This window comes from Ciconia boyciana, chromosome 2, assembly GCF_034638445.1.
Source record: "Ciconia boyciana chromosome 2, ASM3463844v1, whole genome shotgun sequence".
In the NCBI taxonomy this organism is placed as follows: domain Eukaryota; kingdom Metazoa; phylum Chordata; class Aves; order Ciconiiformes; family Ciconiidae; genus Ciconia; species Ciconia boyciana.
Genome location: NC_132935.1, coordinates 75,915,364 through 75,930,079, shown reverse-complemented (window position 1 = coordinate 75,930,079; position 14,716 = coordinate 75,915,364). Strand labels below are relative to the sequence as shown.

The 14,716-nt window shown below is 38.1% G+C and overlaps 1 long non-coding RNA gene across 2 annotated transcripts in view; it reads left to right on the top strand.

The window, feature by feature from the left end:
• The first annotated feature begins 788 nt into the window (after positions 1-788).
• Positions 789-14,716, top strand: part of LOC140647872 (uncharacterized) — a 61,593-nt gene continuing 47,665 nt past the window's right edge. For both annotated transcript variants that reach the window (XR_012040996.1, XR_012040995.1), the window contains exon 1: positions 789-912. This is a non-coding gene — a long non-coding RNA (uncharacterized lncRNA). The remainder of the gene's footprint in view (positions 913-14,716) is intronic.

The following is a 14,716-nucleotide window of genomic DNA, read 5'->3' as shown; positions in this document are numbered from 1 at the left end:
AATGGATTCCAGTGTCACCGAAATCGGGAATCAAACTCCTTAACACCGATGTAGTATTAAGAAGCAGGCATTCTTTATTACAGCGCCGGATGCATGGGGGATCGTTCCACCTAGCGTGCATACCGCAGGTTACATCAGCCGAAACTTATATCATCCAATTACATACATATGCATCAAATTTTCCAGAATAATCATACATATTCATTCTATTTCCCAGAATGAATTATCATATTTGCATGGTCATTACACATGTGTCCTTGAACTCCGAGGGGCTTCCGTGGGGGTCTCTGGTGGTCCTTGGTGGTCATACAGGTGTGCCCTTTAGCTTGACCCCTTCTCATGGGCATGCGCAATATCCTCTTGCTTATGTAACTTGCTTCCCTTCTTGATGGTGCATGGTCCCTAACAATGATTTGGCATCCTTACTCCCATTCTAACACAAACCAATTATTCTAACTAACTACCCCTCGACTCGTCAAGATGGGCTGGGGCTGTACTGGGAACATAGCAGCATGACCGTAGTACTCCTCGTCCAATTGTCTTTGGGCATAGTAGGATATCCATAGCCATAGATGTACAAACACAACATTAAAGTATTGTCTACCCCTCTTCTATCTCTATGTTGCTTAGTTACAAAAGAACAAACTAATCATTTTGGTTACATCTGGTTACACCAGGAATAGCTGCTTCATCACCTACCCAGGGATCAAGGTGAGGCTGACTGGCCTGTAGTTCCCTGGGTCCTCCTTCTTGCCCTTTTTGAAGACAGGAGTGGCATTTGCCTTTCTCTAGTCCTCAAGCACCTCTCCCCATAGCCATCATCCTTCAAAGATTATTGAAGAGAAGCGTCATGATGACATTAGCCAGCTCCTTCAGAACTTGTGGGTGCATTCCATCAAGGCCCATGAACTTGTAAGTATGTCTAATATCTTTAAGTCCAGTTTGCCTGTTTGATTTAAACCATATGAATTTAGCAGTTCTTCCCTGAAGCACATAGTTTCTTGTGCATTTATAACTATAACTTGCATCACAATTATTTACTTATTTTTCTGACCACTATTTTAAGTCAGTGTTCAACATAGAATGGAAGATACCATTGTTCTCTCACAGAAAACCATGAAAAAATCTGTTTATTTGTTAAAGAGATTGACATTTAAAAGAAAAGTACATAAGGATGTCTTTTAAAAATGTAATTCAATATTAAATTATAGGCACTCCCAGGCTTCTATCTTAGTTAATCTGGTAAGGTATTTTCAATGTGAACTTGTTTGTTCCAGGAAGTGCATATTGTACCATGTTAATTAAATAAAGTAATAAAATTACCTGAGTTCATCCCCTAGACTAAAGAGGAAAAAAAAACAACCCACACCACAATGTGATTTTATATTATAGGTTTCCATCACAATTTTGGAAATGCACATAATTTTGAATGTAATATTCAGTAAATTGAATCAGTAAGTACTAAGCAACATCACCGTTCCCTAAATGATTTGAATTTTGTTGCCATTAATGTCAAGAAATAATGATTTCTTTTGCATTTTGTCTATGGTTGTTGACAAGATGTATCCAGTTAATATCCTATAAATTGGGTGAAGCTGATTGATAGGGAGCAGTGTTCATCTACATGAACACGGTCACAGTTAGTCATGGTTAATAATTAGGGAAGTGTTAATATTAATATTTTGTCCTTTTGAAATGTAGCTTTAAATTAGTTTTGGGTTTGCCTTTTTGTGTGTGTGTGCATGTTCCATTTCTCCACATTTGCTGTTCACGTCTCTTGCATGCTAAGCACACAGTGCTCACATCCAGTTATTTTCGTATTAGCCATGTTTCTTTATATGCAGAAACACTAGGTGAAATCTCAACCACGGAAACAATTGGAAATAGAGGCTGCAACTTTGTTAATTAGTAAGAATAAATCACCCAGAAATCCTCAGTAGAGTTGCACCAGTATTGATTTTTCAGTATAAGAGTGAAGAGTTTTAAGGTCCCCAACAGGTCCTTCCTAAATCATTAATATCATCTGCCAGAATTGCAACATTGGAACATAAATCTCCTAGATAAGCCCTGTGCATGTCAAGAACAAGACAGAAAAAGGCCACCCAGCATATTGCAATAATGTCTTCTGGGGAAAGTTTCTTCCAAAACTTAGCACGGTGATCCATTGAACTCCTTGTGATGATCCACTACGGCTGATTTAAAGAGGAGCTGAAAGACAGACTCAGGAATGAATGTCCCCTCCTAAGAAGCTGCCTACATTTATCTTGCATCTTACAGGAACAGGAATCAGTCACAGAAATCAACACTTATTTCGTCACCTCACCCTTAGTCTATGGTATGGGTGCATCTGTGGGTGCTGAGAAAGCTTGGGTCTCACCCATAAATAACATTCATCATTAGGCAGAAAAAGACCGCAGAAGCCCTAGACAGTGCAGGTTAAACCTCTTCTTTTCTGTCTTCCTTTTTCCAATATATATTTCCAAGGTCTCTGCATTCAGTGAAGTTCTTCTTAAACTAGCTAATCAAGCATGTCTCTTGGGATGTTTTTCTACTATTTTTAGAAGATGTGAGGAGCAAATTCTTGTTCTTATGATATCTGTGTCTTAAGAATGATGAAAATAGTCCCAAGGGAGAGCTCCCTTTAAGTTTATATTCTTTTCTTAAGGATACCACTATATTACAAAATATTCCATATTCATTTTGTGATGAACTTTGAGCTCTTACAACCACTACAGCAGGGTGCTGACGACTCCCTAATGCTTTAGTGTTCTTCCATATGTTCAATTCTTGATGACTTTGCTTGTTTGCTTCATAAAATAAATAAAAGAAGACCAGATTCCTTCTCTCTGTTGACTTTCCCGCCCCTTCTGGCAGAGGAAGCATTTCAGGAAGAGACCAATAAGCTTCTCGAGGTTGCAATAACTACTCACTGGAGCTGTAATATAAGTTGTAGAAGTATTGTAAGTTAGAAAAGCCCTAAGCTGTTACATTTGTAATGGTAAATCACAAACTGAAAATGCACAACGTCATGTGACTCAAACGTCATGTGATGTCAGTTGTCAAATCTATGAGCTACTAAATATCTTTCTGAGTAGAATCTGGAAATCTTGGAAGCCTCTTATTTTGCAAAAAGCAGGAGAATGTACAGAAGAAATACAGTTTGCTCAGAAATGCAATACATATGCCTTTTCCTTTTCATATTAGGATACTGAGAAAGTTTTTGCTTTCAATTAAGTTGTCGGAGAAAAAAAAGTATGTGTCCCCACTCTACAGGACAGGTATATGAAAAACCATCTATTTTTATGTATAGGATAGCTTACAAATATGAAGGTCGTTCTTTTGCTTTGATTACCTGCTTGGTTACTTCCAGCCACTGGGGAAATAAGTTAAATCTGTTCATCCCATGCTTCTGGTTTACATTTCTTATCAAAAACAATATATTGTGTTTTCTAGGCATTTATTTTCTTTTCATACAGATTAGTTTTTATGTTGCACATCTAACTTTTGAATAATCATGTAGATAGAATAGCAAAGTAAAACAACAGCAACAAAACACAAACTAAAACCTCTTCATGTAAGTGGTACTCCAAAGACGAACTGTAAGCTTGGAAATCAGAAAAGTTCTTCCTCCCTATATATTTAATTCAGAGATGTTGACACTTTATTCCACAAAGAATACTATTTTGTTATAACACATTGGACCTGATGAATTGTCAGTACTCACACACAAAAAGACTGATGCAATAAAGCAGAGCTGAAGTGACGCCTAGGACATCAGCCTTTCATACAGCTGAGTACTGAAAAAGCTGAATCTTAATACTGCATTCATCATTTTGCTACATGTAGCATTTAAGAAACTAGGACCTGATTTTGTATGTTTGTTTGTTCTTTTTGAAGCGTAATTAAACAAAGAAGACTGCAGAGGTTATTCTGTGCCATATGATTCATTATGTTGCACTTGGCTCTGGTATCCCTGGAAATAATTACAAGAGATTTCAGAATATGAGTTTATGCTCATGAAATCTCTGACATCATTCAGGGATTCATCAGACTTACTTAAAGAATGAGACTCTTCCTCTGGAAAACAAGAAAATCAAGAGGTATGCCCATGACACAAGGCATACCTTAAGGATGTGTGTGTGTGCGCGTGCATCCTTTACTCCCATAAGTCTTGCTAAGTAGTTTCAAATGTATCTGTTTAACTTTGAAGCTGAACATAGATATCCTGAAATTTTGTTTCCTCTGTATTGCAGGGGACAAAATGGCTCCCCAAAGCTACAGATCCACTTACAGACTCTTTTAAAAGCTACAGGTTCCCCATTTCATGTGGTAGTCCTGACATTTTTACCAAGAGCACAGACATTGTGCATTCTTCCTGTTTTACACCTGTTTTGCAATCTGTTCTGCACTTCCAGCTCCCTCTCTTCTCTGGCCTTTAATGTGTATCTCTTGTGGCACCTTTGTGCTGCCCGTGTAACTGGCTTTGTTAGCCTCTCAGAGCATTATTTCACTCATTCCAGGTTAGCAGTCCTCTATCCTACTACATATCCCAGTGAGGATTCTTATTCATTTCCCAAAATCTGAATTTTATATGCTTACCTTGGCAATATAAGGTAACTAGCAATAAAAAAGAGAGAAAAATCCTACTTCCTCTTTCTTCTTGCAAAGTAACTGCAGTTCTCTCTCTTGTGCAGAATAACCTACAGGGAAGCAAATAACTTCTTTCCAGTTGGACTAATAGTCAGGGTAGTACCAAACTGCTGGATCAAGTATTGCAAGGCTCCCTGCTCCCCCAGTTCAGCAAAATGGACCTACATTATTCAGATTTTCTTAATAATTACATTAAGTCCTTTCCATTTACTAAACTTTTTTTTCTTTTTGCATTTACTTAAGGTTTCTAAAACATATACTGTTAGTAATATGGATATTTGGTAACTTAGTGTCTTTAGAGTTGATATTTAACAGACATAAACTGTAAACTCATAACCTCAGTGGGACAGGAATGCAGTAATTGCATTTAAAACAGTTGTTACGTTTATTTCTTTCCTTGATTCTCAGGGAAATATTGCCTTTTAGTGCCCTGATTCACTTAACTGAAACAAGGATTTTTAATATAAATGAAGCTTTCCCGGCTCATTGCATTAATAAGTTTTGCAGCAATTTCTAATTTTCATTAATTCATCCTGAGTTAATCTCTTTCTCCCCAAACTTGCTCTAAAAGCTTACTATTTTTCCTCCAACTTTCCTTTCCTTGTTTTCAGTTATATAACATATAATCAGGAATGGGATTTAAGGATGTACCATCCCATTTCTTTTCATCTCTTTAAGCAAAATAAATAAATCATTGATTGCAATTGCAGTTTGGAATTAAATTTTGGATAATTTGTCTCGTATCCTTTCTGGATTGCTTTCAGTCCAAGCCGCAACTTGTAAGTGATTTGCACCTTGATAAATAATTAGAACTAGATCAATAGTACAGGAAATTAATTTCTCTAACTCACTTCTCAAGATAAGGGAAAGAAAAAACTAATGTCTTTGACTCAGGTGCTGAAGTAGAGAAGCTACAGCACAAACTTCTTTCAAAATGGCTATAGTAATTTCCAGGGTGAAATAGGTTGAGGGTTTTTTTATGATGTACTGCAAAATGTGCTAGAAATCAATGATGGAGATTTGCTATTGGTCAAAAGGTAGATTAAAATCCTTCTCAATGAGGAAAGGATAATTGTAATTTATTATGTGGTCAGATGAAGTACAGAAGATGACACAATTATCTCTGACTAGAGGTTATGTGTTAAATAATAATAACTACAAGTCATCTAATTTTAGTCTGGCTGCTATCCATCAACTATTTTTTTTTCAATTGGTAAACCAGAGAACTTTGCCCATTCATACTGACCAGAATAGCTATTTCATTGTTTCTCATGCATCTTTGAAGGGCATTAATCATTTTTAACTTCACCCATCTTCAAATTGGCAAAGCTTTTTATAATTGGAAAGTTTCTTCAAGCAATGTATCTTTGGAATTTTCTTGAATCTTTTCTGAATTTCACTGATATAAAGCACTAACATTTCTAAGTGTAATTGAAAAAACAATTACCAAAAAAAGAGAAATATAATAAATCCCTAATTATTAAAAAGGTACATGACTTTTCAGATGTTTCCAGAAGTTTCTTTCAGGAGTGTGCGCCAGCTATGGCTCAAGTTACCTACAATTTCGACTCTTTACCTGATTTCAGAATGATGCCATTTCTTACTTTGTAAGAGATACATGACTAATGTTTTCCTATTGTATGAGATAAATGCAGCTATCTTGCCTGCTCTTAAGAAGCAGTGCTCTTGCGAATGCTTTGTATTAGTTCTTGTAATCCAGATTCACAACTGAAGCAGTAGACCTACCATTATGATTAGCCTTCCCTGGTAAAAAAGTTTTTCTGGGCTACAGCATTCACAGTATAATAAGTAGACCCATAGACCAAGACACCATCATTTTTAGGGTGATACATCTTATAGTACATAATGTGGGTGTACAACACGTGATACATGTGAGTACAGTAAGTCATACAAACACACTTTCAAAAGTCACAGCATTCACCTGATTAAAATGTATTAAAACTCCCATGTTAAATGAATGTGTTGATTGCTTTGTTTATTATAGGGACTTATAACCTAATTATCTTGCTTCTCCTATTTAAGAAATTAGAGAAATATGCAAAGCTAATATTAAAATAATTATAAATGAAATTACAGAAAATAACTATATAAAAATGGAATGGAACTTAGTACAATGTAGAAATCAAATGAGATCTAAGTTAAAAGAACTTGCATATTTTGCATATTTTTGGTATAACACATTAATTTAATTCTAACCCAAAGTAATCCAATCAACAGAATACTTCTATGAATATAAACTCATTTTTTCATGCTAAAGCCTTTCCTACACAACTTGTATATAGTACATGCAACACTTTATCAAGATAAATGTTAAAGTCTAGTGAAAGACTCTTGCACAATCATAAGAATGACAAGATATTTATAGCAGCGCTATTGTTTGTGAAGGCTGAGGCAGAACACTTTCTGAGCCCAATGGTCACAGATGGACGCATGCATGTCTCTCCCTTATCTATTACCAGGTCATGGGATGGGAGTGGGGCCAGGGTGGACGTAAAGGAGCCTGCTGCATCCAGTGCTAATGAAATGGTTTGCCAGTGTCCCCAGCCCAGGCTGTGCATCAGGCAGTGATTGTGCATACGGCTGATTGATGACTGTGGCATCCAGCCTGTCCATCCCATTCATCACTGTGCAGTCAACCCTCCAAATATAGATTTCATTGAGAAACTCCTGGCCTTGAGGGTGCTGATTAAGGACAGTGCATAGCCCATAGTTTTGCCAGAGAAGGCTGCGTGGCATAGGATCCTAATGGGTAAGCACTATTTGCCACACATGGTACCACAGATCTTCAGAGGATGCCCCACTGGGCTCACTCCTGGGGAATGAAGAATCTCAGATGCTGTAACTATTACAGCCAACCATTATGTCTCTTAAGAGCTTGCAAAAGGAGACTACAGGTGGTGGCTGACAGAAGCCTAGTGGAGAACACCAAATGAGCATGTGAATCCCATAACATGAAGCCAGGAAGACTATCCTGAGCAGAGGCTCCCACAACGTAGTGAGTGTTGGTGATGTGGTTGACACATGGACAGGGAGACCAGCAGGCAGCCTCACTAACCTCCAACATGATCCTACCAGCTGTAGATTTACTGATCCAAATTGGTTGCCCATGGATTAGCACGAGTGAAAGGCAGATAGTAAGTCCCCAGAGAGTAATAACAACCCACCAGGATCAGCTTGCAGCAAGTCTGGGTAGTTTTGTGCTATCTCCTCTCAGACAGCTACGAAGGTGGCCCTTTGAATGCTGAAGGACTCTCTGCTTATCATCGCGTTTATGTGACATACTGTGGTACTAGCAGTGCCTACACACCTCCTAAATCTCAGATCTTTTCTTCTGTGATGAGAAGTGACTTCACAGACAAGGCTGAGGGTCTCTGTCTCACCCACCACTGTTGATCTGGAATGTATATGAGAGTTTGGATCTCCACTGTAGTTTCCTACATTCCCTGATTAGGGAACTAGAGCAGCTTTCATGTAAGGAAAGGCTGAAAGAGATGAGGTTGTTTAGCCTAGTGTCAGAGTCCAATACTCTCCAACCAGCCTGTTTTAGATATTCCACACGTGTATGGTGTAATTTTTAATATCAAATTTACTCATCTGAAGATAGTTGATGTTACATAGGAGTTCTGGTTTTACAGAGTGATAACAATGAAAACACAATACAAATGTAAGTTACACTTAGAAAATTATAGCAATTGCATTACAAAGTTCAATCACAATACCAATGTGCTTCTTGTTCCTAGTCTCTGTGATATGCTCACCATCATGATGCTGTATGACACCATTCACCAGGAAGGAATATGTCGGCTGAAGCCAGCTCAAACCTGGTGCTCACTTCGAATTTTTTTCCTGTTGTGCTGGTTTTGGCTGGGGTAGAGTTAATTTTCTTCATAGTAGCTACTATGGGGCTATGTTTTGGATTTCTGCTGGAAACAGTGTTGATAATACAGGGATGTTTTCATTATTGCTGAGCAGTGCTTACATAGACTCAAGGCCTTTGCTGCTCCTCACCCCACCTCACCAGTGAATAGGCTGGGGGTGCACAAGAAGCTGGGAGGGGACACAGGTGGGACGGCTGACCCCAAATGACCAAAGGGATATCCCATACCATATGAGGTCATGCTCAGCATATACAGCTGGGGCAAGAAGAAGGAAGGGGGGAATGTTTGAAGTGATAGTGTTTGTCTTCCCAAGTAACCATTACGCATGACGGAGCCCTTCTTTCCTGGGGATGGCTGAACACCTGCCTGTCCATGGGAAGCTGTAAATGAATTCCTTGCTTTGCTTTGCTTGCGTGTGTGGCTTTTGGTTTACTTATTAAACTGTCTTTATCTCAACCCATGAGTTTTCTCACTTTTACCCTTCTGATTCTCTTCCCCATCCCACCAGGGGGAGTGAGGGAGTGGCTGTGTGGTGGGGCTTAGTTGCCAGCTGGGGTTAAACCATGACAGTCCTTTTTGGTGCCCAACTTGGGGCTTGAAGGGTTTGAGATAACTACAGGTTTGATTGGAATGTGCTAGATCGAATTTATAGCTGTTATTGCTGTGTAGGTTTTATACTCTATGTTGGGTTAAAACCTATATACACTCCCTTCATGCTGGTCTAGCTAACTCAGGGAGACATTCACACTCTTTTAATGAACTCAGGGGTAACTATTTATACCACCAGTTGATCCACTCAGCTGTCATAGCTGTTTATCTAAAATAAAGGCTACCCTTGAGTCCCCTTTGTGTTGAGAAAAAGTCATCTTCTTTGCAACAGCTGTGGCCAGTAACACCCTACTTTATGTCCTGGGCTTCATGGGGTCATCACCCTTGCCCATCTCCTCTGAGCTTTCTTCTATTTTAGGGGTTTATTGGTTAGACCTAGAGAAAAGGACTCAGGGGGATCTTATCAATGCATATAAATACCTGAAGGGAGGGTGCAAAGAAGATGGAGACAGGCTCTTTTCAGTGGTGCCCAGTGACAGGACCAGAGGCAATGGTCTTGAACCAGAAACACAGGAGGCTCCATCTGAACATCAGGAAACACCTTCTCACTGGTGGTGGCTGAGCACCGGCAGAGGTTGCTCAGAGAGGTTGTGGAGTGTCCATCTTTAGACATGTTCAAAAGCTGTCTGGCCATGGTCCTGGGCAAGCTGCTCTAGGTGGCCCTGCTTAAGCAAAGGGTTTGACCAGGTGACCTCCAGAGATTCCTTCCAACCTCAACCATTCTGTGATTCTGATTCTTCTGCAACACTATTTAACAGAAACAGCTGCTTGACCATGCAAGACTGAACTTCTGCTGAATGATGGCACTATTGGCCCTAGCCTGAAGGAACAGAGATCTCCATCTTCAGGACTCATAAGGCATTAAACGCTTTCTGGCAGGAGCACAAAGAGCAGGAGGGGAGTCTGAGCATCCTGTGTCACACCTACATAAGTCACAAGCAACATGATGTGGCACAGATTGGTCACCAGAGATTGTCAGTGTCTGTGTTGAGTGCTGGTAGTGATGCAGTGTGATGATGTCTCGTGTGGAGCAGATGAGAGGGTTATAGGGAGTCAGAGAAGTGTGTGGGCTAGTGGGCTTTTGAAAACTAACATGCTAATTCTGGAATAGGGCCCCTATGTTTTGCTGGTTAGCACATTTGTTTGTGTGAATATAGATTCTACTGTACCAGAAGACCTCAGGCACACAGGCCATTTCCTGACACATTTAGCTTATTGGTATGGATGTTGACACTCAGTCTATCCCCTTGCAATCACAACTAGCTATTCAGACAGCTTCATAGCAAGACTTTCATAATTTCAGTCCAGATTCATAATGTCATAACTTCAAACACTGGAAAGTTAATCGTCTACTCTAAGGTGTCATCTAGTCACAAACTTCAGTCAATGAGCAAGCAAGCTCTCCAGAAGGTAAGTCACCTTACCGGTTTCAGAACCCTGTCTAAAATCAGGTAAATCTCTCACCACTGATGATAAAAGGAGCCCCAATGACTGGCTTAGATTAGACATTAAGCTTCAGAGGCTTTTAGGCAATTTAGGCAAGATAAATCTCACCCTTAGGATCAGAAAACCTTCCCTCCACCCACTACAGTCACAGAAAAATCCCCTTTTTCCCAACAAACTTAAAGACCTTTAGAACAAAAGACCAAACACATAAAAACATCATAAATATGCCACCAGAAGACAGCAGAGGAGATCAAACACAGACAATCTTATAAATCTTAGAAAAGCAGAGAATGTGTCTGGTGAACACATCCACATGATCCTAAGTCATGGAAATTGTACTGAATAACCCAGCTGATATTTTGTTTTTTTCCAGATTCTTCCTACTGAGCAACAAGTATTTCCCTTGTTAGTGAGAGTGCTAAGAGTGGTTTTCTAGAAACTTCACCTTTCCGTCCATTCTTTCATTAGTCCACTGTTATATTTCTGACTATCTAGATAGTTTCCCTTTTTACTGTCTTGCTCTGTGATTTTCCTTTGTGTCCAGGAGAAGACAGTTTTGCTCCAAGCATTCCCTAAACATGAATTATCTTCTCAGTGTTGCTTACTCAGATTTGTGAACTATTTTGACTGTAGGTCATATCTACTATTTTGTGGCCTTGTAGTGCATTCTATGTAATCAGAACTCCTCTATTTGAGTACCTCATTGCTTTGTTTAATGAAGTTTAGACTACACATGGATTTATTTCCACCTACAGGAGTGTGATTTGAGTAAACATTTTTCAGTCATCTAAGTATTTCCATGGGTGTTTTCACAGAAAGTTATTTCACACCTCTTGTAGAAAAGCTTTGATATCCCTTCTTTACAGGTGAGGAAAAGTGAGGTATAAAGAGTTGAAGCTGCTTGTGTTTTGTTATACTGAAGTTAGTTGCAATACCAAGTGGTAATGAAATCAAATCTGTTGAGTGTGAAGCTCCAAAGTTATTCTTGATTCTCAACAGACATGAACACTGGCAGATATTTCTTCTTTGAAAAAATATATAAAGATTGGAATACGTTTTAGAAATGCACATTTTCACTCAGAAAGAATATGAACACTTGCTTGGATGCTGTCTAAGGACAACAGCTAACCTGTCCCACAAACGATCATTACCATAAGGAAACATCCTTGTTTATGTTTTAAATAAATTAGTCAATGTAATTAGTCAGTATGCATAGTCTAATGCTACCTAACAACTTTAACTGTGCACTGTCATGACACAATTCAGAATTAAATGAAAAAAACCTTTCTAATCTTTAAACATCAGTTTCCTCAGATAACCTAGGGTCAAAACCACTAAAAGCCTTACTCATAAATTTATGGTTATTCCATGGCATGCCTAGAGAACATATTTTTTTCATCCTTATTAAATACAAATCATTCAACAATCTTTCCTTTATTTCCTTTGGGCAATGCATAAGTTTAACTCAAAAAATTGCATGTTTCAGCAAGTTATGAGCATGTAAAAAGAAAATTTTATAATTAAAATTTTCTTGTAACCTTATTATAACAGGTGGCAGCATTTTCTTGCTAAAGACTTTGTACTAAGAGTGTGAAGACACAGTACCTGAATTCAAAACATTTCGTATAAAAATATATCTAATTTTGGATAACTGTCATATTTTTCTTACATATATATTTTTTTATATATCCAGCATGGGAAATATAATGTATGTGCTTAACTTGAGCTGCAGGTTGGTCCATTGTATGACTTTTGTGCTTAAAGCAAAGCACACTTGCAAGTATTTGTATTTGCAGAAGCAAGATTCAACTATATGGAAGATAATCCTGTGAACTTAAGGTTAAATCATGTAATATCTCTACAGCCCAATTTATTTCTGTAATTAATACTAATAAAATTCTGCAAAAACTCCCCCCCCAAAAAAAAAAAAAACCAAAAAAAACCGAACCAAAACCACCAAACCTAGGGCAAGACTAATCTTGGATGTAGCTGTATAAGGATGACAATAACAGAAATAAATCCATAAAGTTCATTTTACTTTTGGATACTATCTATATCCAAAGCGGAAGATATAGCTAGCATCTCTGATCTCTGACAGAGGCAAAATGTTGTAAACACAACCAAATGTGGAAAGTGTACCTCTCAAGATGACCAATTTCTCCTTTTACCAAAGTAAGGTTTTGTATCAGCAAGTAGTAACTGTTCATGTAACCAATAATTAAAGCAATAGCTTTAATACTAGATAGTACAGGGAAGGTTCTTCTGTGACGTGACAGAGTGTATGATGGATGCAAACATCATTGTGTTATTTTTGATCATGTAACTTTGTCAAAGACAGTTTATAAATCTGTAATCCTTTGCAACCTTAATATTACTGTCAGGAACATAGGTTTCAAATCCTTTATATAGAAATCAGTCACAAACTTTAGACATAGCTTAAATCATCCTTTCACACCAACACTGTATCTTTGGATTGGTTCTATTATATCAGTACAATAAGGTATGATATTGTTCCTAAGAGGGACTTTAACAGCTGAGAGGGCCATACCATCAAGCTCACAAAAGATATCTCTTCTTCAGCTAAGTTTTTGACATTTACTCCAATGTATCTTATATTCTCTTCTAAGTAAGTAAAAACTGTTTTAAAAGGCTAATTTCCCATTATTTTAAAATATTTTTTCTTCATTCAAATTTATTTCTTATTTTCAAATGTCACTTGCCTATCTCAGCTTCCAGAGGTATTTCCTGTATTGTCTCTATAGAAATACAAATTGCACTTCTGGAAAGAAATAAAGTGAAAATTACCCACCCACCCCTCCCCCCAGCCCCCCCCCCAGTCTCTGAAAACAAAAAGAAGAGCTATTTGAAAAGAATGTATTTTTAACATAATCTTATTTTGTCTGTTTCTGTGTAGGAGATCTTTTGGGAACATTAGTTCTCAGCTGTACTTAGCCAAAGCTCTGGCTCACAGTTTCTATCTATCTATTTCTACTTTTTAAAATCCAAAACCTAATGACTGAGTAGGGAGAAATAGAAAAAATTTACCCATCAAAGCTCAATTCAAAACTTCATATCTCTGTATGCCCAAACTCATATAGACAGTATGAAGTTACAGAACTCCAGTGTGGGGGTGAGGGGAAGATAAAAAGTAGGAAAAGCTAGTAGCAGCAGGTTTTATACTTAGTTTCTTCCAAAAGTTAAAATTGAGCCACTTTAACAGCCTCCTTCTATATTTTAGTATAAAATCTGTTTCTCAGTATGTGATGTAAAGTACTGCCTGTTGAAATTTGAACTCCTTATTACCAGCCTTTCAGAAGCACTCAGTGAAAAAACATTGCTCTAGTCAAAGTCTCCATTGAGGATTTTGCCTAGGTGCTACAAATCTCAGTTTCCAAAACTAGTTTGAGGCTTTGTTCCTTAATCTAAGGTAACTGTAAAGATTGTTCGATGGGTGGGAATAGTTGCATTTTTACTACTAACACCACAGCAGAGACTTATTTTGTCATAGAGGGGATTAGAATGATTGAATTTTCATAGCAGTAATGTTTATGTGCTTCTCCAAAGATCCCACATCTCTTGGGACTCTTAAAGCCTCTTGGAAGTCACAGTGACAGGAGGACATCTCTTTATGTTCACAGACTCAGGTCAACATCCCTGAACTTTTCCTCTGCCTTCCTTCCTTCTTTCATTTTCATTTCCTCTCCTGGGACTGATTCTCGCTGGAGGAATGACTTGGTAGAGAATAAGCCAAATGGCTTGCAAAAGCTGTCATGATCAAAGCCAACATCTTAAATACAGAAATAAGGAAAGCTATTCCCTAATTGCTCCAATGTTGCAGAGAAAAAATAACACACAAAACCCCAAAAAATTTGCAACTAAATGAGGAGTATCTCAAGTTATTCTTCAGAGATATTCTTCAGAGAGGTTTCTTGGAGGACTAGCAAAATATTTTGAGGTTCTGGCAGGAACAGCATTGCCCTCCTGCAAGGATATCTATACCTAAACTGTCAGAGTAGTTTAAAACTTTAGTCCTCCTATTTGACCCATCTCTATTGCAGACATCTGAATAGTGGTATTAACCAAAAATCACCTTTCCATTTTCATTGAGTCTG